This window comes from Podarcis melisellensis (assembly GCF_964234715.1).
Source record: "Podarcis melisellensis genome assembly, chromosome: Z".
NCBI lineage: Eukaryota > Metazoa > Chordata > Lepidosauria > Squamata > Lacertidae > Podarcis > Podarcis melisellensis.
The window spans coordinates 48,407,649-48,431,849 of NC_138547.1; the positions used below are offsets into that span (position 1 = coordinate 48,407,649).

General features: G+C 44.0%; 2 protein-coding genes across 8 annotated transcripts in view; one reads left to right on the forward strand and one right to left on the reverse strand.

The window, feature by feature from the left end:
* Window positions 1-24,201, forward strand: part of IL13RA1 (interleukin 13 receptor subunit alpha 1) — a 439,968-nt gene that overhangs the window by 282,364 nt on the left and 133,403 nt on the right. The window lies entirely within an intron of this gene.
* Window positions 1-24,201, reverse strand: part of MBNL3 (muscleblind like splicing regulator 3) — a 123,090-nt gene that overhangs the window by 98,181 nt on the left and 708 nt on the right. The window lies entirely within an intron of this gene.

A 24,201-nucleotide genomic window follows, 5' to 3' on the forward strand; every position in this document is an offset into this window, starting at 1 on the left:
AAGTTTGCCTGTCTTCCCCAGTCATCATAAGAACTTCAGGATTCTCCAGGATGCAATTCCAAAACTCCTGTATTAGCAACATCACAGTCCTTAAGACTGCAAGGGCCACCTGTTATTTCCACACCCCACAAAGGACACAACACAACACAGCACAGCACAACACATGCTCCTTATTTCCCACTGCCCAAAGTCCAAACAGTAATTGATTGATTGATAAATAATAAACCCTGATATTGTAACCTCAAAGACAGAAAAAGAGGGTACAGTCTATCATATGTGGTGGGAGTGTAAGAAAGTAAAAAGCTTTTGGGAAATGATATATAATGAATTGAAGAAAATGTTTAAGTACACTTTTGTTAAGAAACCAGAAGCGTTTTTACTTGGTATTACAGGGAATGAGATTAATAAGAAAGAAAATAAGTTATTTTTATATGCAGTGACTGCAGCAAGAATACTGATGGCTCAGAAATGGAAGCAAGAGGACTTGCCTACACTAGATGAATGGAGAATGAAGATGATGGACTATGCAGAACTCGATAGACTGACTGGAAGGATCCGAAATCGACGAGATCAGAGATTTATAGAAGATTGGGAAAAGTTTACAGAATATATGCATAAATTAAGTGATAATCAAATAACGTTTGTAAGCTTTAATGAAGCTCTGTAAGAAGAAATGTTAGAATATGAGTAAAACTAAGAAATAATTTATAAAAAAATTGAAGAAAGGCTTTAGAAATGTGTAAGAAATTAAGAAGGGAAGGAGTATCAGGCAAGTTGAGGGAAGTTAAAAAGAGAATGGATATAAAAAAAGATGTACGATTTGTATAAATTTTGTATTGGAGAAATTGAATAAAAATAATTTATATATTAAAAAAGATATTATAACCTCAAAGACAGAGAGGGAGAGACAGAGAGACATTTATTTCAGCATTTTAAGAGGTCGGAGTCTTTACCTGCTGCAGCGTCCGTGGCCTAATGCAAGTTTCAAGCCATAAAAATAAGGAGACAGAGCAAGACGATAACATCTTGGTACCAATAGAGAATTATATTTGTTTCTGAACAATTTCTCCAGTATACTAAAACACAATTCTCTCTTACACAATGCCTGTCTTGTGCAGCTGCCAAGGTCACCCAGACCTTGCTATAGGAAAACACGGTGGCGCAAGTTTTAACATGCAGATGCAATTACACGTATTTCCCCCCCACCCCGTGTTTTCTCCAGTTTGAATCCCCAACCGCCTGCAACACCCTCTCCCCAAAATACCTTATGCTGCATGACATGTGCTCATTCTGTTCCGTACTTGCATTAATGTGGCGTTCAGGGGAGAGGGAGAGAGAAATGCGATTTTCAGAAGGCAACATGGCATTTCAAGAAATCTAAAGTCCCAGGGAGCTCAGAGGGCACTGTCATTTCACAAATGATCTCAAATGGGTCTCATGACATTTAAGGCATTCAGACAGTCTGGGTCTTGATTTCCAGAACAGTCACTCCCCAGTACTTAAGACATTCTGATACAGTTCTGCTCCAGATTCCAAACTCCAGGGAAGTTAAGGTAGCCTCCCTGAGAAGTGGTGACTTCTTGGTGGCCACCCCAAAAGTCTGGAATTCTTTCCTGAGAGAGATGCATGCAGCTTCCTCTCTGTTGGCTGTGATTTTTATATTTATAAACCACCATTAGTATGGACAATGCTTTATAGCAGGGAGGGGAACCTGGTGCTGGGAGGACCAATGCAGCCGTCCTGGACTGTCTGGCCTGTCTGTCTCCCCAGGCCACACACCCCTCGCTGGCACTGCTCTGTACCCTCCTCAAGTGCTTCTGCCTGGCTGGAATGTGTCCCTGAACTCTGACAATAATAATAATAATAATAATAATAATAATAATAATAATAATAATAATAATGCCTCTTGCTTGGATGGGGGACAGAGAGGTCGGCTGTCTGAGCAGATTAACACAGGGAAGGACTTTGGTAGCATCCTGCCCTGAGCGAGGGTGCTGTTTGTGCATTCCCCTTTGCCTTAGGGGAATCTCCTTCCTTAAGAGTCCCCACCTGATAAATATTTATTATTTTCACAATAATTCCTTTCGGTACATTTGCTTTTTCATGGCTCTTCTTAGTAGGTACACCTGTACAAAGGTAGTATTTTTATCATCATCATTTTGCATCCTTCACCTCATTGACTGCACGGGGGCTGGATTATCGTTTGTTGCCCCGCCCCACTTTTGGTTTCTGGCTCTGCCTGCTAATGACACGTGGCCCTTGGGAATGCCTAAAGGAAATGGGACGTTTGGGCTGAACAGAGCTCCCCACCCTGGATTCGTAGGGCAAAGACTTCACTTTTCAGAAACAGCCCTGGTGTTTTGTGTGCTCTCCACATTTCATTTCGTTTGACACTGAGGCAAAAGGCTCTGTTGCTCGACGATGGCTTGTTCCTGGAGACAGCACACTTACTTTCCTCCTAGCAAAGGTCAGAGGCAGTCCTGAACCCAGGACTTTGCAGGCAGAACATCATGCTGAGTCAGAGCCTTGGTCTATCTAGCTCAGCATTCTCTACACTGACTGGCAGCAATGGCCTGGGTTTCAGGCAAGTGTCTCTCCCAGCCCCACCAGGAGATGCCCTTGGGGACTGAACCCGGGGCTTCTCTATGCTCTACCAGACCATCTTTCCCCCAAGAAAGTGCTATCTAGAAATATCACCATGCCTAATCACCCATGTTGGACCCCTCCTTCATGCTTGCTTGTTTAAAAAAGCATCATTGGAGGTTTTTAAGTCAAGGTCGGATGGCCACCTGCCATAGATGCTTCAGCTGAGATTCCTGCATTGCAGGGGGCTGGACTAGATTACCCCTGGGGACCCTTCCAACTCTAAGATTCTATTATCTCTTTTCTGTTAGTCGCCCCAACTTTAGAAAGGCCTGTGGGAGCACCCCCTCTCTGGAACTATGCTTGCATTGGTGTGCGTTGCCTGGCAGATTCTATTCCAGATGAAGAAAAGCTAATAAAAACAAAACAAAACATTCCTCTTTAAAAACCTTTAAAAACCCCAATTAAGACGCTGGAGCTGGCTTCTCCCCCTTGCTATTCCAGCTAGCTGCCTGCCTCACTTAGACGATGGGCTGCATTTGTAATCTGATTTTATCTGCCATCAATGATTTGTTGATCTCTTTCGGAGCCTGCTGCTAATCAGGCAGTTGCATGCACGCATAAATAAATATAGGAACAAGCATGTTGTTATTAAAAACTGTTTTCACACAGAGCAAAATAGTAATACAATAATTAACGGGGTGGGGAGAGCAGGAAGTCGGTCTTTGGCATTTGGGGAAAAACCTGCCCTGCACCTGCCTGCATGGATGTATACTATAGTGCGCACTAAATGCCCCTCAGTGTACAACAGAGGCAACTTATTTCTGTTGAGGGCCACTTTTCCTCTGGGGTGATATGATGGTAGCCACATTTTGGCAGTGGGCAGAGTTGGTACTGAGACAAAAATTAGATTATCCCATCTGGAATAAAGACTGTCCTGTTTCAATCAGAATTCCCAATCCTAAGAAGGCCTACTGAGAAGCAAGCCCCACTGGGTTGGATAGGGTTGTTCTCAAATAATAATACAGTGGTGCCTCGCTAGACGAAAAGAATCCGTTCCGCAATTCTCTTCGTCTAGCGGTTTTTTCGTCTTTCGAAGCAAGCCCATTGACAGCTTAGCGGATTAGCGCTACAGCTGTCAAGAAAAGGGTGAAAAAAGCGGGGGGAAACTGCAGGGGGATGCAAGATTTTTTTCGTCTTGCAAAGCAACCCCATAGGGAAATTCGTTTTACGAAGCGCCTCCAAAACGGAAAACCCTTTCGTCTAGCGGGTTTTTCGTCTTGCGAGGCGTTCGTCTTGCGGGGCACCACTGTACAAAGCTGCCGCCCGACCCCACATTAGACAAACATGATGGACGGACACAGAACAGTTTGTGATCATGGAAGACTACAGCACATTCAGAACCTAAAATAAGGCAGAGGCTGCAGGATGTCCACCCATACTTTATTCATTTATTTTTATCGGTTTATTTCAGGATCGCTACTTCACCTTTCCATTCCAACAAGGAGCACTTGGCGAGGTGTACTATATCTTCAAAGCAAGGGAAGTTACACTAAAAACCACAAGGCTACCAGCCACAAGGCTCCCAAGCCTCCCTCTAGGCTCCCAAAGGCAACATGCTTCTGAACCTCGGTTTGGTGGGAATCACAAGTGGGGAGAGAGACTGTTGTGCTCGGGCCCTGTTTGTGGGCTCCCCCATTCGGGCACCTGGTTGGCCCCTGGGAGAAGAGCATGCTGACCACGTGGGCCTCCTCTGGCCTGATCCTGCGATCCTGCGATCCTCTGTTGGGTTTCCCCAGCCCAGCTGAAGATGGAGGGTACTGAATCTGGCCCCTTCTGCATACAAAGGAAGTTCTCTACCACTGAGCTACGGTGGGTAGGATGTTGGGTAGGATCTTTCAAATGATGTAACCCTGAGAAGAAAGCGGGGGAAGTGTCAGCATAAAAAGTCGTTACTTGGGAAGGTGCCAATTAGAGCTGGGAGAGTCTCTAATGCACACAGGCAAAGAGAGGGAGAGACAGACAGATCTGTTTCTGACAACCCTACTAATTCCTCAGAGCCAGCAGTTCTGCCATAGGATTTCTTTTGTTTGTGAATTGACCCAGACATTCAGATTTCAGCTTTGTCTTGGCAAAATCCAGGGGACTACCATGTTCTTTACACCCTTTGGCTGGATTTGCAGACAATGACCCGACCTTGATCTTTTACCAAAAGCTTAAACCTTCACCTTAAGGGCACAGCACACGCACTGGCCTGAATCTCTCCGACTGTCTGATTTCTTTTCTGCCTTCAACAGCAGCTTCAACTGTGAAAATAACCCAGCGAAGCCTTTGCTGCCACACAGGTGAGCTTCTGTGAAAGTGGACCAAAGCAGGAAGGAACTTGTCAATCCTCCTGTAGGTTGAGACTAAACAAAATTTAGCATTTACAGTGGTACCTCGGGTTAAGTACTTAATTCGTTCTGGAGGTCCGTTCTTAACCTGAAGCACCACTTTAGCTAATGGGGCCTCCTGCTGCTGCCGCGCCGCCAGAGCATGATTTTTGTTCTCATCCTGAAGCAAAGTTCTTAACCTGAAGCACTATTTCTGGGTTAGCAGTCTGTAACCTGAAGCGTATGTAACCTGAAGTGTATGTAACCTGAGGTACCACTGTATTTTATGTGGAAGATTAGGTCAGTTCCAGGAGGAAAGGTCTGGCAATGGCTACTAGTCATAGCAGCTAAATGGAGTCTCCAGGCTTAAGGCAGTATACCCTGGACACCAAATGCTGCAGGTGTGAAGAGAGAGGGGTCTTCACACCCTACTTATGGGCTTCTGTGAGGAGCCTTCCAGGGCACTGTGTGTGAGAAGTAGGGTGCTGGACCAGGTTGGCCCACCTTGGCATACCTGAGCAGTGTTCGAAATTCAGCAGCCACCTTTTCATCAACCACTTGCGAACAAGTGAAGATGCCAGGTGCCAGGATAGAGCCTGATGTCTCCACCATCTGGAGCTGCATGCCTGGGGATCCTTGGATATTGACTGCTTTCACACACTAGCAGCACATCCTGTTGAATTCTATCTGTTATATTTTATCTGTGAAATCAGCATGAATTTCAGGAACCAAACAGTTGAAAAATATGACTTTCGAGCTGTTTGGCCGTAGATGGCAACTAGGCATTCCCTTTTGGCGACTGCAACCCTGGTTTAAGGAGCTGTTTGGCACCTGGCTTATATACCTGAGCTTCTAACAGTGCTGAGCAGGGTTATCCTAACAAGGGAATTGGAAACGGATTTCAGCTAAACAGTAGGGGAAACTTCCTAATAGTATTGGGTGTTTGAGAGTGGAACAGGCCACCTTAGGATTATCCTTATTTATTAGTTTTTTAGGTAGTGGGGGAAATGGGACTCTTCTTTGCTGGTGGGATCTAAGCAGGGGCTAATTTCACTCTGTACTGGACCTTTAGTCTGGAACTCCCTGCTGTTAAATATCAGAGGGGTAACATCTCTATCAGCTTTTGGGCACCAAGAAAAAACCTTCCTCTCCAACAAAAGCCTTGGGAGTGTGTATCTTATCGCAAATATCCAGGTAACCAGCTTTATCATTTTTTCTTGTGAATGTAACATCCCACAACACCATTAGTTTGGTTCAGTGTAGCTGTTATGTATCTCACAAAGTTCTATTTTGCTCTTTGGGTCATATGGATAAAATTTAATAAAAACATTTAAAAAGCAAAGCCTTGTGCATCTGCAGCAGGACAATTTCTAACTGGTTTTATCTGTGGAATTGGTTTTAATGATATTGCATTTTATATTGAATTGCTTATAAATCTTTTACATGGGGAGCTGTACTTTGTTTTATAATTGTGCATTTTTTAAATCGTTGCAACCCACCCTGGGTGAAGGGTGAGTAAGAAATCAAATCAAATGAATGAAATGGATAGCAAATGGCCTTTCCCCCCAATAGGCAGAAGGTCCACGGAACAGCTGCAAAGCAGGCAGAAATTCAACAGGAAAAGCTTGTCACGGGAAATGTTTCTCCTGCTCAATTTGCAGGGAAAGGAGGCAGGTTTCCTCCTAACACTCACCAACAACCCATTTGGGACTTGGGCCACCTTCACAGCATGCATTTAAAACACTATTTTAAACAGCTGTGGCTTCGCCCCCAAGAATCCTTGGAGCTGCAGTTTGAAAGGGGTGCTGGGAGTTATTAGGAGACCTCTCCATTCCTTCTCACAGAGCCACAATTCCCAGAGTTCCCTGGGAATAGGGACTGATTCTTAAACCACTCTGGGTTAGCACAGTGGGAATAGAGGACACGCCTTCTGTTCAGATCTTCAAGTAGGAGCACACATAAAATAAATTAAAGCAAAACATTTTTCTGATATGAACTTATTTTGGAAAGAATGCTTCCCTTTCCTTTTCATCAGGAATTGGTTTAGGGAGGGGCGAGGGGAAGACCAGCTGTTTGCACAAATACAACCCTTTTGCTTTTTAATGTCTTTGCACATACAAAAACATTGGAGGGCTGCTTGTTGAAGTTTTGCTTAATACTCCTCTCCCCCCTGTGTCACATGTCAGGCACAGTTCACACCATGCCTCAGTACTCTTAAGGCAGAGCGCCCTGTGAGGAATCGGAAACTGGATTGCTCCAACCAAGGACAGGGGCTTGGGTTTCTTACAAAGCCCTTGATCTGCTCTGTCGCCCAAGGTGAGAAGGCAGGATCTCATTCATTACAGCCTCTGTTTCTGCAGGGATGGATTTCTAAATCACAATGCCCCTTTCCCCAGGGAGCTGACGGACTTGGTGCACGGCCAGATCTTAAGACTGCACAGAGGCAGCCCAAGGTCCCCAAACTTCACATCGCGAAGTTAACTTCTGTCCCCTAATCTGTGGGATCCTTTAACTCAATCCTTTGAAAGGCTGTAGAAGTAACGCTAATATTGAGTTAAGATCTATTTGTCATAACACTGCTAGCATAAATAAATTGGAGGGGGAATTGAACTGTTAAGCACCAACTTGAAAGAAGTGAAAGACGAGGTAACCACGCATAATACAAGCTTGGCACAGCTGGAGACTGTTGGAGTGCCAGACTTGGAATGGTTACAGTACGAAAATGCTAATGTGATCGCCTTTCTTCAGCTGAAGTAGAAAGAATCATATTTGAAATTGAGGTGGGGCCCTTATATGGAAGAAGAAAAACTCAGAGAGTATTTGATAGGATACTTTGTGGAATGCTGGGATCTGAAAAAAGAGGAACTGGAAGCTTGGGTAGAGAAAGCGTTTAGATTTGGCCCCAAAAAGGAGACTAAAATAACTTATGACTGTATTGTGGTTTTTAAGACCAAGGAACAAAGGGACATTATTTTGGGACACCACTATAAAAAAGGCCTCAAAATCCAGGACAGAGCAGTGGTGCTCTTTAAAGAGATCCCACATCAATTTTTGAACCTGAGATCCCAATACAAGGACTTGACAGACATTCTGAGGAGAAAGAACATCTTTTTCAGGTGGGAATCTCCAGAGGGTCTATCCCTCAAATTTGAAGGAAGAAAACAAAAATAAAGGCTGTGGGAGAAAAGGACAGATTCTTGCAAAAGCACTTGGTAGAACTTGGATTACAAAGCTCACAGCCGCTGGGGGCGGAAGCAGCTTCCCCCTAAGTGGACAATATGGCGTTGAGAATTTATTCATGGAATATAAATGGATTGAACTCACCCCAGAAAAGAAGAATTTCTTTTCACATTTTGGGAAAACAGAATTTGGATATAATTTGTTTACAGGAAACTCACATTACAAGACTACATAGAAAAATATTAATAAATAAAAGATTGGGACAAGAATTTATCTCTTCTGACAAAGTTAAAAAAGAGGAGTGGTTTTCTACATTAAGGAAAAATGGAATCCAAAATTGGCTTTTAAAGATGAGGAAGGAAGACACAAGGCGAAAAGTATTTGCTACAGTGGTACCTCAGGTTACATATGCTTCAGGTTACATACGCTTCAGGTTACAGACTCTGCTAACCCAGAAACTTTGCTTCAGGATGAGAACAGAAATCATGTTCCAGCGACGCGGCGGCAGCAGGAGGCCCCATTAGCTAAAGTGGTGCTTCAGGTTAAGAACAGTTTCAGGTTAAGAACGGACCTCCGGAACGAATTAAGTTCTTAACCCGAGGTACCACTGTATTAGGAATCTATGCACCTAATGATGGCAAAATGGATTTTTTTAAAGAATTTGGAAACAAGCCTCATGGATTATATGGATTACAAATTAATATGGATGGGGGATCCCATATGGATGGGAGTTGCATCTACCTTGATGGACTCGACTCAAAGATCAAACATATTGAACTCTGGCAGATTACCTAAAACTTTTTTTGATTTAACAGATAAATTTGACTTGTCAGATATATGGAGAATTAGAAATCCAATGGAAAAAGGTTTTTTTCTCAGATGCAAACCAAGTATTTTCGAGAAAAGACTATTTATGGATATCCAGAGACTTAATTCCTAAAGTAACTAAAATAGAAAATTTGCTCTAAAACTTGCTCTGACCACAATGCAGTTTCTATGGACTTGAAAATGTTTGTACGGGGTTCCTTCAGATGGAGAATGAATGATGATTTGTTGAGAAGTACTGTAATTGTGAGTAAAGCCCAAAAAACCCTAAAGGATTGTTTTGAACTTAATATGAACAAAGGAATGGAAACAAGGGTTATTTGGGAGGCCAGCAAAGCTGTAATGAGAGGGTTTCTGATACAACAAAATTCAATTAGGTGAAAGTCACAAAATGACAGAAAAGATAAAATCATGGAACAACTAAAAGACAAAGAGAAGAAGCTCGGAGGAAACCCAAAGAACTTGCAGATTCAAAAAGAAATTAAAGCTTTACAGGTCCAATATTCACAGTTAGTAAACCAAGAAATAGAATGGAAGTTAAAAAGGATGAGAAAAAGTAATTTTGAATCTGCAAATAAAGTGGGACATTATTAGAAGAGACAAAAGCAAAGTACTATCACAAACATTGTAACTGAAGAAAAATCTGTAGAGAATCCTGCAGACATAAGAAAATGTTTTTACAAGTATTATAAACAACTGTACAGTGGTACCTCGGGTTAAGTACTTAATTTTTTTCCGGAGGTCCGTACTTAACCTGAAACTGTTCTTAACCTGAAGCACCACTTTAGCTAATGGGGCCTCCTGCTGCTGCCGCACCGCCAGAGTACGATTTCTGTTCTCATCCTGAAGCAAAGTTCTTAACCTGAAGCACTATTTCTGGGTTAGCGGAGTCTGTAACCTGAAGCGTATGTAACCTGAGGTACCACTGTATAAAAAGGACAAAGAGGATTTGGTTAAAACTGAGCAATTTATCAAGATTAATGGTTTGCAGCAGATTCCAGAAGATAAAAAGATCCTACTAAAAGGATTAATAACAAGACAGGAAGTGGAACAGGCAATCAACTCAATGCAACTTGGCAAGGCATCAGGACCCGATGGTCTATCAGCAGAATATTACAAGACTCTGAAAGACTGGCTTATTCAACCCCTGGTAGAAGTACTGTATTTTTCGCCCCATAGGATGCACCGCCCTATAGGACGCACCTAGTTTTTTTGGGGGGGGGGAATAAAGGAAAAAATATATATTTCCCCCCCCTAGGCACGGGGCTGGCGCGGGGGAAGCCCGAGCTTCCCCCAACCCCAGCCCCCAGAACAGCCTGCTATCCGCAAGCCGAGGGAGCCGCGCCGGTCTCCCCAGGCTTGCGGAGAGCTGCGTGAAGCCCAGGCGCGCTCTTCAGCGCGCCCGAGGCTTCAGAATGCAGGCAGCTCTGTGCAACCTTTGGAAGCCCAGTGCGGCTTCCTGCCGGGCTCCCAAGGGTTGCGCAGAGCTGCACGGAGCCCAGGAGATTGGGCAAGGGATGTAGGACAGAACATAATGTTTGAGGATTGGGAAAGATTGTGGAAAAAAGGGGTTAAGTTCACTGCATGTGCACTGCTAGAGGAAAATATAATAAAAATGATATTTGACTCCTGTTAAATTAGCAAAATATATCATAACTGTGATAATTTATGTTGGAAATGTAAAGAAAAGGAAGGTACTTTCTATCACATGTGGTGGACTTGCCCAAGGTGAAAGACTTCTGGGAAAAGATTTATAATGAATTGAAAAAAAAAATGTTAAAATATACATTTATAAAGAAACCAGAGGCCTTTCTTCTTGGAATAGCAGGTTGGGAAATGCCCAAGAAAGGTGTTAAATTATTTTTGTATGCCAGAACGGCTGCTCGAATTTTACTAGCGAAAAATTACCCACGGTGGAAGAATGGCAGATGAAGATGATGGAGTTTTTGGAGCTAGCTGACCTAATGAGAAGAGTCCGTGACCAGAAGAAGGAGTAGTATCAGGAAGAATGGACAAAATTTTATGATTCTTTAGTTAAGCATGTAAAATTAAATTAATTGGAAACAGCTTGCAGATATTTAATTGGCTTAGGATTTTATACAAGTTAAGTGATGAATTAATATGTTTAATTTTAAAATTAAAAGCTATAAGGATGTTAATGTTTAAGTTAAATTTCATAAGAACTTTGATTTGGAAAACCGTTAAAAGAATGTGCATGGAAATTCAACCAAGGGGAAGCGAGGAAGTCACTTAACAATGTTAATAAGTGTAATTTTAATAAGGTGATGATCTATGTTTTTGTTTATATTTCTGTTTTGTTGATAATTTTGTGAAAATTAATAAGATTTTTTTTTTTTTAAAAAAAGATCTATTTGTCTGGAGTCCAGAGGACCAAGAATTGAAATAAGGCTTTAGTCTTATCCATCGCTAAACTGCCCTGCATAACTCTCACACAGCAATTACGTTTTTGGAAACATTGAACAGCCTACTTTTTTCCACATTTCTTTCTTTAGCGCTGGGGACAACACATTCCTAGGAGAGGCTGGGTATTAAATTTAGGGCAGCAAATCCTGACTCCCTGACTTGCTGAGCCTCAAATCATGGCCACGGTGGGTGAAAAAGAGCCAAGTCCTGCACTTCAGGTAAAGAGCAGCACTTCACAGGTGAAATGTTTCTGTACAATTTCATAACTTGGAAATATGATTTCTGCACATAAACAGTCACTTATGGAAGGAAGGGTATTCATAGCTACCAGTCCTGATGGTTGCAGCATCTCTGGGGCAGGGAATCATTTTCAGCCTGAGGAAGACACATGCCAGAAGCAAAGTGGACAGAGCAATAAATGCAGATGTTTTCTTTGTATAATAGACTAGTTTCTATGCAGCTTTCAATCCTCTGTCCAAGTGAGCAAGAGGCATGACCAGACACTCTGTCCCAGCAAGTCCTTCTGGTGTGTGTTTTTAAAGAGAGCATCACTTTTTTGCAGACACTGAGCTGGTTCTCTATTCTCACCAACCATGAACCGTCACCAAGGTTTGTTCTCTGCTACAGATCATGGCTAGCAAGGAGAGCTTAACCACGAGTTCCAGAGTTCCAGACGACATGCTAAGCCAAATCCTGGTTTAATGCGGCATGGCTCACGCATGTGAGGTGTGGGTGTGGAATACTAGATAGGAGCAGAGCAGCCACCAGTTTTCACGGGAAGGCTGCATAATTGCATGGTCTCAGTAAGCCAAGATTTGGCATAGCATGTCATGCAAACAAGATCACGGGTTACATGCACTTTTGGGGATTGTTCAAATCCTCTCTCTCTCTCTCTCTCTCTCTCTCTCTCTCTCTCTCTCTCTGTGTGTGTGTGTGTGTGAATTTCTATTTTGTGCTCTGGAACACCTTCTAACAGTGCTGTTCTATGCATGCTGACTCTGCTTAAGGTGGCTGTCTTACACATAGAGAGGGAAGTGCATTCAGCACCTTGCGGCTTACTTTTAAAACCCTAAAAGTCTTGAGAGTAAAATATTTGCAGGAACCACTTCTTCCCTATAAACCTGTCCCTCCTGCTGTAAGTGGAGCAAACGAGGCTCTCCTGCTGGTTCCTCCTCAGTATGAGGTGTGTTGTTTGGAAGCCCAGGAAAGGGCCTTTTCAGTGGTGCCTCCTCATATATATATATATATATATATATATATATATATATATATATATATATATATATATATATATATATCTTCTTTCACAAATGTGTGTGTCTGGCCCCAGCTCTCCATAGTTTTAGGCAGCTAGTTAAGATGCATCATTTTTTGCAAGTGTATGGAGGAGATCTGTCTGCCTGTTGCTATTTGTAATCATGTTTTAGTGCTCTGTTATGTATTTTAAAAGGATTTTGCTATTTTACATATTTTCATCTATTTGTTTGCTGTGGCTTGTGCAAAAGGCAGTGTATAAATTACCTAAATAAATTACTCTAGAGTAAGAGGACACTGTAAAGGAGTAATGCACATTGTAGGGTTTTCTTCCACTCACTTAGCTCCCTCTCGTGCCACACCACATTGTTTTTACCAAGTTAGAGTTCCAAAGATCACTTGCAAAACTTCTTGCCAATAAAACCTAAAAGTATACATGATATCTGTGCCAGAACTGCACCTAGCCACGTGGCGCTATTAGGCTTCTGGATACAAATTGTTCTGTTTTGTGTTCTACACAAGGGTGTGTTAAAGAAAAAGTGGGTGGGGGGAGGAGGAGAGAGAAATTACTGCTACAAATAGAGGGGGCTTCCTTTTCTAACTGCAAGTCACAGGCTATCTGTAATAAAATGAAAGGAACACACTGTCCTGGAGAGGGAGGGAGGGAGAGAGAGAGAGAGAGTGTGAGTGTGTGTGTGTGTGTGTGTGTGTGTGTGTGTGTGAGAGAGAGAGAGAGAGAGAGAGAGAGAGAGAGAGAGAGAGTGTGTGTGTCAGATTTATGCGTCGCCTGAACAGAACAACATTCACAGATTGGTTGCATGGAAAAAACACAACTACTTCTGCCCTAAAACAGACTGGGAGCAGGAAGCGAAAAGGAATTAGCCAGCCCTGGCCTCTCGTGTTAAGGCTGAGAGCAGTGAAAACAGTGTTTCCTCTTCTCGCTTGCCTTTGTTCAAGAGCTTATATATATATGTGTGTGTGTGTGTGTGTGTGTGTACAGTCATACCTCGGGTTGAATGTGCTTCTGGAGGAGTGCGTTCGAGATGCGCTCCACGGCAACCCGGAAGTAACGGGGTGCGTTACTTCCGGGTTTCACCGCTTGCACATGCGCAGACGCTCAAAATGATGTCACACGCATGCGCAGATGTGCCGCTGCTAGTTACATTTGCTTCTATATGTGAACGGGGCTCCGGAACGGATCCTGTTCACATCTAGAGGTACCGCTCTGTGTGTGTGTGTGTGTGTGTGTGTGTGTGTGTGTGTATAGCCCCCATTCTGTTTAGCAGCAAATTCAGAGGAATGTGACTCTAGCTTGTCATGAGAACAGGGACAGACTTTGAACAAATATGCTCTGGAGAGGAACAGAGCAACTCCAGGGAGCGAATGACCACTCAGGATGAATGACCACTGCCAGAAATCTACAACACTTACCGAAGCTGAAGCCCGCAGCACATGCTTGCCACGTATGTGCAGTATTCTGCACGAGGGTTTCAGAGCTGCCATTTTGCCCAATCACTGTTCACACAGATGCAGGCTCCTCCTCAGTTTCCAGAAAATCTGCTCTCCAATGTATTGCATATTTTATATAAAGTGGTTTTCTCTAATGCTTCGCTTTTCTGCTTCAGGTCAGCCTGAATACGCGGGTCAGAAAGTGGAGGCAAGAGGTTGGACTCCCATCTCATCTGCCTGAACTTTGCCACCTCCTAGCTCTGCCAAAGAACTGCTGACGTTCAGAGATTTGCATCTCCATTTAAGACACCCTTCTTTGGGGCTCGTGTTGCCATCGCTGCCCCACTCCACCCTCCAAGGCTCTGACTTGTCTCCAAATGCCCCCTGGGGAAGAGTTGGCGGTGGGTTTCTCGTTTTGCCGCGCCAAGAACAGAACAGCAAACAGCAGTCGGCAAAAGGCAGGCTGGTTAGGCGCCAAAACTCCCAACTCTTTCTCCTTTAAAAAAAAGAGAAGTGAGTGAAAGAGAAGGCCTTGCCTTAGAAAGGCCGCCAGCCGGCCCTCGATCATGAGGCTGTTTTCAGAGCTGAACAGAGATCTTATTGACACAGCTCAGGCCCTTCTGCAAGACATTGGACAACAGATTGGATTACACATACTCACACTCAGCCTCATTTTAGACACCGAAAGGGCTCTGGAATACGGTAGCCAAACCCTGCAGGAGTCAAGTATGTGCGGTCAAGGGGGGGACCCTGCTAAGCCCCAAAACCATGCTTCTCCAAGAGACTCACCCAAAGCAGCAAAGGATGCTTTATTGCAAGGAAACACGTCAGGTGTTACTGCAGAACACGTTGCTTCTCAACATGAGTGACGTGTCGCCGAACTGCACTGGCACATCACAGGGCAGCCACAGTAGAGTTTGTGCTGACCACTGACCCAAACCTGCCACTTGTTGTACCTTGTTTGGCTGACTCGCTGGGAAATGAGACCTTGGCGTTTCTGCCAAACCATGTTTTCTTTAAAAAATTGGCTAATTTTTAAAAGCATGATGAGAGTAAGTTGAGGCGGAATTCCTGATGTGTCAAACATGTTGCACATCCTTGCCCTGAAAAAAATACCGTATTTTTCGCTCTATAAGACACACCAGACCACAAGACGCACCTAGTTTTTGGAGGAGGAAAACAAGAAAAAAATATTCTGAATCTCAGAAGCCAGAACAGCAAGAGGGATCTCTGCGCAGCGAAAGCAGCGATCCCTCTTGCTGTTCTGGCTTCTGGGATAGCTGCGCAGCCTGCATTCGCTCCATAAGACGTACACACATTTCCCCTTACTTTTTAGGAGGGAAAAAGTGAGTCTTATAGAGCAAAATATACGGTAATCAATATATTGTGAATATGTATAGCCAAACAATATATTTCTTGTTTCAAAGCAAGGAGGAGCAAACTGCTTAAGACATCAGGAATGGATGGTTTCCCCCTTGCTTGCACCAGAGAGAAGACAGGAAATGCCCAATAAGACTTTACCCTAAAAACCTGGCTGGGAAATCTTGCTCATTTATTTTCCTTATCAATTTAATGAACTGGCCGTGGCTGCCACACTTTTTCTGCCCTCCAGCGCTGGGAGACAGGGCAGCCTGGAACAGGTGCCGCTCCGAAGGTCACACAGAAGCTGCCAACATTCTTCCTACTCCCACATTAAGCAATAAGCCCTCAATGGTGCTTCTAACCCAGCAATGCGCCCCCATGGCCGCACAACAAAAACAGAGGATTACTTAGATATCTCAAGTTACCACATAACTTGCCTTATCTGGGCAATGTAAGCCAAACAAAGATTAAAAAACAAAATACTGGTAATACAATCAAATCCAGCACTGACCTCCATACACCGTAAAATGGTGCGTAAAATCTAACACCAGCCCCAGTTAAATGTAGGAAGAGCAGAAACAAACCTACTGGGGCTTAAGAGCAGGCATCTATTATAAAAGCAGAGACTAACAAGTATATTAAAAATAATGCCAATCATCTTAATGGTTTCTAAAATGTGTTGCAATGACGTGAAAAGGCCTGGCAGAATAAAACAAGTCTTTGCCTGGTGGCAAAAGGACATTTAACGCAACCAGGAGTCGGAACTAAACGGCAAAAAATAAAAATGAAAGAGGAGAGCTTTCCTGTGTGCTGACGGCTGTGCCACTGAAGACAACACCTTCATGGCGTGGGACTTAGTGAGATGACCTCTACCAAGTCAGACCTTTGGTCCATGTAGCTCAGCACTGTCCACACTGACAACTGCCCAGAGTTTCAGGCAGGTATATGTCCCAGGAGATGCTGCAGAGGAATGAACCTGGGACCTTCTGCATGCCAAGCAGGTGCTCTGTGGCTGAGCTATGGCCCCTCCCCATTTAAGTTTCTTGAAGATCAACCAAATCGGGAGTTTTGTGGGGATGCTGCCTGACAGGAGGCATAACACTGAGTGCCAGATCCCACTTCTCTTAGGAAGGCAAGCTGGGCTGACATTGTTAAAGGACCCGGAGTTCCAAAAGACAACCAGCTGAGAAACATGAACTCAATGTTCACCCATAAGTGATACAAGGAACTGCACATGGTTTTACCCAGTACAGTGGTACCTCAGGTTAGAAACACCTTGGGTTACAAATACTTCTGGTTACAGACTCCGCTTACCCAGAAATATTACCTCGGTTTAAGAACTTTGCTTCAGGATGAGAACAGAAATTGTGCTCCGGCGGCAGCAGGAGGCCCCATTAGCTAAAATGGTGCTTCAGGTTAAGAACAGCCTCAGGTTAAGAACGGACCTCCAGAACGAATTAAGTACTTAACCCGAGGTACCACTGTATTCCTCATTCTTCAGGACCCACCTTTGACCCAATTTTTTAAAACCAAAGATTCCTACTGTTGTGGCCCAACTTGAATGGAGTGGTGGAGTCTCCTTCTTTGGAGGTCTTTAAGCAGAGGCTTGACAACCATATGTCAGGAGTGCTCTGATGGTGTTTCCTGCTTGGCAGGGGGTTGGACTCGATGGCCCTTGTGGTCTCTTCCAACTCTATGATTCTATGAATCAGGATGCAACCCGGCAGTGAGTCCTGATCCACCAGTTGAAGACTGATGGTTTAATACACATTTCTAGAAGACTGCTTTCAATGTGAGGAGCAAATATAAAAAACGAAGTCCCCACTCATAGAAAACCAGAGAGCAAGGAGAAGGATCCTGTGCAAATCCTTTCACCTGATATGCTACCTTTCTACATTCAAAGATTTGTTTTTGAAGTGAATGCTTCTTCGAAGACAATGGCGACTATGAGGAGAATGTTTATTATCTAGAAATAAAGCAAGCATGCTCCTTCTAATGCCATATATATTTCCCACACAGATTTTACACTTTAATTAATGTATTAAATGGATCTTCTAAAAAAAAAAAAATCAGGCTTCAGCCTTGTAAAATAATCTTCACCTTCAGCTTGTGAACATCTCAGGAGAATCAGGATGGTCAGCGGCCAGGGTCAGAATGCTTTTGGGAAAGACAGATCCTTGGCCCAGCCCAGCAGAGCCCTCCTCATGAGCAAGAGAATGTGGATAGGGCAAGACTGTACACAAATGACGGATACAGCATCTTTCTGCTTTGGCTTTTGGCCAGGAAGACTTAGCTGCAATGACTACCCTGAGACACACTTAGATGCTGCTCCAAATACTGACCCTGATGCACACCCTGCCTGCCTGGATGTAAGGCACCCACAGGCAGCCGGAGTTCTGAAACTGCAGAGTAAGGGCAGCTGAAGGAGAAGAGAAGCTGAGCTTTGAATGCCTCAACCCAAACCAGCAACTTCACCAGACAAATTCTGCCCTCAGGAAGAAGCCACTCAGCTACTGATCTCAGCGGTGCTGGTCAGCAGAAAACAAAAACCGGTGCAATTTTGAGAGCCATCTGAGTGGTAACTATGGTATAGTATTGTAAATAATAATACAGTGGAGGAGTTTCTATTTGTTATTATGGTTAAGTATTTTTGTGTTTTCATATTGCAAACTGCCCCAAATGGAGGGCAGTACAGAAAATAAAATAAAATAATGGTAATAATAATAATAATAATAATAATAATAATAATACTGTATTTATCAGAACAGAAACTTCCCACAACTTCCATATAATGCTCAGGTGGTTAAGTTCATGTGGTGGCTACCCATCTTCTGCTTAGTCTATTTTCAAACAACCCCCCACCCCACAATGCCATGCAAACTAACCAGTTTGACCAGTGAGGTCAAACTCAGGGAGGCCTGCATGCATTTCACAGGATGCCAAAGTACTGTAGCTTCCCTCCAACAGCACCTCCACGCCCTGCTCCTGTCTGGAGAAGAAAGCTGTGGCTTACATCCCCCTAATTGTCTTCATTAGGTTGATATTCAAAGACATACAATACTCTCACTGTTGCCTCTTTCAGGACGTTGTATGTTGCTCTCTATTCCACAGCAGCTGACACTGTCCCATTACCAGTGTTTCCCTTGAGATGAGGATGAGGAATCTGTGGAGCTCTGGGCGCTAAAGGTAAAGGAACCCCTGACAATTAGGTCCAGTCCTGGCCAACTCTGGGGATGCAGCGCTCATCTCCCTTTACTAGCCAAGGGAGCCGGCATACAGCTTCCAGGTCATGTGGCCAGCATGACTAAGCCGCTTCTGGCGAACCAGAGCAGCGCATGGAAATGCCGTTTACCTTCCCGCCGGAGCGGGACCTATTTATCTACTTGCACTTTGACGTGCTTTCAAACTGCTAGGTTGGCAGGAGCAGGGACCAAGCAACGGGAGCTCACCCCGTCGAGGGGATTCGAACTGCTGACCTTCCGATCGACAAGTCCTAGGCTCTGTGGTTTAACCCACAAATCCCGTCAGCTCTAACCAAGAGGGCCAAGGGTCAGAGATGAGGAGAGCTGGATGCCAGCAACACCTGGTGAGCCACAGATCACCTGCCTCTTGTTAGCTTTTAAACTTTTGGATAATATGCCTCCCCACTGGTGATTTTTGCCATCTGGTGGGAAGCCCCTGATTCATCAGCACAACTGATTCACCAAGAAAGAGCAGGGGTGATGGGAAGGAGGGAGTCGGACACTCCTCCAGCTGGTCATGTGAACATGATCCATGGTGGTTAATATTCCCCCTTGAGCCAGATACAGAAATAATAGGCTTCCCTAAACCCAGAGGCAAGAAAGTCCTCTTGATAAGGGAAGGTGATTCAGGAACAAAACACAAAGTACCGGTAGCTACTTATGCATTCCCCAAAGGGACATAAGATTGTTTTTCTGCTAGATTTGTAGCTATACAAACAAACTAGAATAAACATACCCTGGTGAAGATAACTGGCCAGGAGGCTTGTGCTTGACTCTGCTTTGCCTGGTGTCCATGTACTAAATTTAATAAATTTAAATATATTTTAAATATATTTAACAAATAATAGTTAATAAACACTGGGGAAGGGGGACTTCCAAGGAGAGCCTGGCTAGCTCAAGGCAATTTTTTTTGGTGGGGGGGGGGAGGTTTTTCTTTTTAAACAGGTTTTCACTGTTACTTTGGCATTGCAGATGATTTTAGTGGAGCTGTCCTGCACATCTTCCTTCCTGCCGTTATGGCTCTTTTGTTTCAGTTGAACATGTGTCTTATTATTTTTAGATGTTTAAAGTGTGTGCGTGTGTGTTTGAGATTTACTATGCTGATATCTAAAGTGGCCTTGTGACTCAGATCAGTGGGAAAATATAAGCTAAGAAGTTCAGAGATGTTTAATCCTGTCTGAATTTCTTAGCTTATATTTTCAGACAGGATTGATGGAAGTCAAAAATTTGAATAAGATGTAAAAGTATGTTTAACTACTGTTGAAAATGATATGTTAAAAAACCTTATATATATGAAATTCAGAGATGTTGGGAGAGGGGAATACTGCATCCCAAAACAGAGTAGAACGCAAAAATGCTTTCCCGCTGCCCTTAGCAAAGAACAGACACGCACCACACATTCTGCCCATTATTTCAAAATATTTCATCATTCTGCAAGGAAGGAAGAAGGCATTCCGACTGTAGCAAAGATTACTAAACTCACTCCTACAGGAGCCAACCTAGATGGACCAGACATGCCAAGGAGAGGACCATCTATGGCCACCAGCCAGGATGGTTAAGCTCTGTCTCCTCAACTGGAGGCAGCCATGCTTCTGAACACCCGTTGCAGGAAACCATGGGGAAGAGCTCTTTTGCTCTTTTCTGCTTAAATCCTGCTTACTGATTTCCCACAATGGGGATCTTGTTGGCTTCTGTGAGAACAGGATGCTGGACTGGGTGGGCCTGATCCAGCAGGTGCTGGAGAAATTTATCTAGGGTTCATCGTAGTTGGGGTTCCCCAAAGGAATACCAAATGGGCACAGGCTTTAAGTAGAATAAAAATGGTTAGGCCTCTACAGACGTACATGGGAGCCAGTCTTCTGAAAAACCAGAGGCAGACTGCAATCTTAGCACTGCTCTCAACATCACCTCTCATACACATGAGTACAAAATACCTCCATCAGTTTCAGCAATTACAGCAATCATTCCCCTCGCTGTTCTTAAAGCACCCAGAGATCCTTTGGCTCTTCTGACCATCCCATCCCATCCTTCCCATTGCTGTGTCTTTCTTAATTGTCTTCTGACTAATTGCTCTGGGTATTAGTGGTCTGCCATTGTCTGCTTTCAGTTATCTCTGTTGATATTTTTTAAATTTTTTATTTTACTTTAAACAAATACAGATAAATATAAACAACAAAAATTACAAAAAAATAATCCTTAATAATAATAAAAATAATAGACAAAGCTAAAAAAAACTACAATAAAATTGAAGTACTTGGCATAGAACATAAGCCATTATGGGAAAGAAAAAGAAAAAAAGGAAAGAAGGAGAAAGAAGAATGAAAAAAGGGGGAAAGAAAAAAAGAAAGAGGAAAAAAAGGGGGGGGGAATGAGCCAAAACATAAGAAGGCTCATCTATTTCTGTTTTCTTCTTCGCTTGGGTTTAGTGCTATTGTTATGCTTTTTAGTCTTATCCTAGCATTTACGTTCTGTTCCTTCCATGTGCTAGGAATTGTTGGGCAGCGCAGTCTTGCCCATACTTCTTACCTAAGGACAGTCTGCTTGCTCTGTTAGGAACGGTTTAGAAAAGCTCATACAGAGATTTCAGACTACACAGCTCTAACTGCATAAAACAAATTAAGAGATGGAATAAAGTGGGGAGTCTCTTTTACAAAGGCACATTTTATGTTCTCAACTCCTAAAACTACGTTGAACTCTCACTCCCAAAATCCTGAAAGGGAGTTCAGCTTCAAACTGTGCAGAATTCATTCTGCTAATTCTCTATTGGTGACCACTACTTGGAAGTAAAACACTCCCTTTTCCTCTGGGACAGCTGCAGGGCTGTTCCCAGCTGTGGGATACGAGTAGCTGCTACCTTTTCCACTTCACTTGCCTTCTGATCCCACTGCTTACTGATCTTCCCTCGTCCCCAAATATCTGCTCCTATAGGTGTGTGGATATCCTAATTACCAAGTAGGCTGTATTTATTTTAATCCACCCCCCCTTTACGTTAATATCCCACCTTTTGTCTATCACGGAACCCAAGGATGCTTGTGTGTGGTTCCCTACGGTCATCCATCAAGACCCAGACCTGCTTAGCTTTAGAAAGGTAGGGACTTCATGCAGCTTGAGGGCACAATTTAATGATGCTGCCTTTGAAATCCAGAGTTCTGTTGGGTGAGGCACACGAATGAATGAATGAATGAATGAATGAATCAAACAAACAAACAAACAAACAAACAAACAAACAAACAGGCTGCTTTCAATTCAAGGGCTCAGCCCTGTAACAGAAGGCATTGCCCTATACCAGAATGCCTCTGAGCAAGTGCAGAGAGCATTTCTGTCACCACTCAGGACTTTCAATCTGTCAATCAACGGATGGAACCCCAGCACCAAAGGCACCCTTCCCAGGCAGACTAACTCTCTTATTTCTTTATAGAAATTAAGCAGGGTTTACTGACTGTTTTAACCCTCAGGACAGTTCTGTCTGTGATCCAAACCCAGCTGGCTTGCAAGAGATTATGACCTAAAATGAAGTCAAACAGAAGGGAGGGGGGCAGCCCTCCTGAAACTGAAACCCTGAAAGGAGAACAAACTAGTTCCTCATTTAACAAAATCAGAGGAATGTTGCCTGTATATTTCAGCCTCCTATATCTAAGGATCTACAAATACTATGAAATATATATGAGAAAGTGAGGAACCGAGGAAATCAATCTCTTTATTATGTCCCACGACCATGAACCTGGGAATTATGCTTCATGAAGGTGGGGGAGTGAGACTGCTCCTTTGGCCCTCCCCCAGGCCAGATCCGTCCCTTTGCTTCTTCCTCCCACCCCGCTCTGGTGCCAGTGACAGGCGCCGCGCCGCCCCACCTCCTCCCTTCCAGTCGTGAGTCAGCAGCCAGGAGTAGGTGCCCAAGCTCTCCCCCCCCCCCCACCCCGACGGCCTGGCGGGAGCTGTCATCGTAGGAAGGAGCGAGGGAGGGAAGGAGGCGACAGGTCCCTCCGAGGACTGCGGCGCAGGGCGCACGCACGCACAATCCCACCACGGCGCGCCGCCTCTTCTCTTGCCACGGGGTGCGGGGTGGGGGGCAGCGCTGCGAAGCGGCCGCCTGGCCGATCCCGTGAACTCCTCGCACGTGGGAACGCGGAGGGCGGGGAGAGAGGCGAAGGAGCCACAACGCCAACTTCCAGCGCGCTCCAGCCCCTTTGTTTCCAGGCAGACTACAGTGCGGCGGTGGCAAGAGCCGGCAATTGCGCATGTGTTTGGGATGTTGGTTGGTGGCTGACTGCTGCTTTCGCCTGCTTACCCGCCCCCCCTTCTTCCTTAGTCCGCTAAAGGTGCTTAAAAAAGAAAAAAAAATATCCACCACTCGAGAGGTTGAGGGTTAGGGGACGACGCTACCAAAAATCGCGCAACGCGCTCCAGCTTATTTATCGATATATCACCCTCCCCAGAAAAAGATGCTGGTTCGACTTCATCATCGGTCCCGGGCCTCCATATATTTAGGCTCTTGTTTTGTTTGCTGCGCCACGATAACTTCCGAGAAAATCAAAGTAAAGATATGCATCTGGGGATTCTTTTCGATCAGTCACCTAGTCCTTTTTAATACGGCCGCAGACCCGATAAAACACAGAGAATAAAAAGAGCATTTACAACGTATGGAGGTTGTTTGTTTCTTTCTGCATCTTACTGTGCCAAAAAGTTCTTCGTCCAAAAAGGAGGGTTTAAGGTTGCTAATCTATGCAGCAAAGGAGTTTGGGGCAGGCTGGTACTCTGTTGGGGGAGGGGGAGCGGAACTTTTTTTCCTTTTTACCAGTGAGGAAATCGTGGAAAGCGCCTTGTGAGTTTCACTTACGCCCCAAACATTGACAATTACAAACTGCAGTTATTACCCCCCATCAAGAACGTTGCCAATTGTTTTTCAAAAACCACAGCTACCCGCAATTTAGTCTTGTAAAGAGTTCAGAACAATGTGAACGTCAATCCAACCAACCGTTTGTTTGTTATAAAAAAGATACATAATATAACTATTAATGCTAGTTTGCAAATGCCCTTTCGCAACCTACCAAACGTGGAACTTTACAGTGGTGAGCAAATTCCAAACGAAATAAATAATAACAGTAAGTATTTTTTCAGAAATGTTATTTGTAAAACTTTCTTGTTCTGATGCTTAAAAACAAAACCCCTCAGACACACAAAAAAAACAAACAAGCAGAAATAAAATTTCCAGCTCTTAACAACTGCTACTTTAGTTAAAGGAGACGCGCACAGTTTGGAGAGGTTATTATTATGTTCAACATATATATCGCCTTGCCTGCTGAGATTCTGTGGACTCCAGAGAACCTCAGGGCGACGTGGAAGGCTCTGGATTCGATTCAGAGAGGACGAGATCAAATGACCGTCTGGAAGCCGAGCGAAAGGGCAAGCCCCAGGGGCTCCTTCGCAACGGACATTTCGGGGGAGAAAACAATGTTTCGAAAATAAAGAGGCGAGCCACTCTCGCGGCCAGCGTTGCTTCGCACATTCCA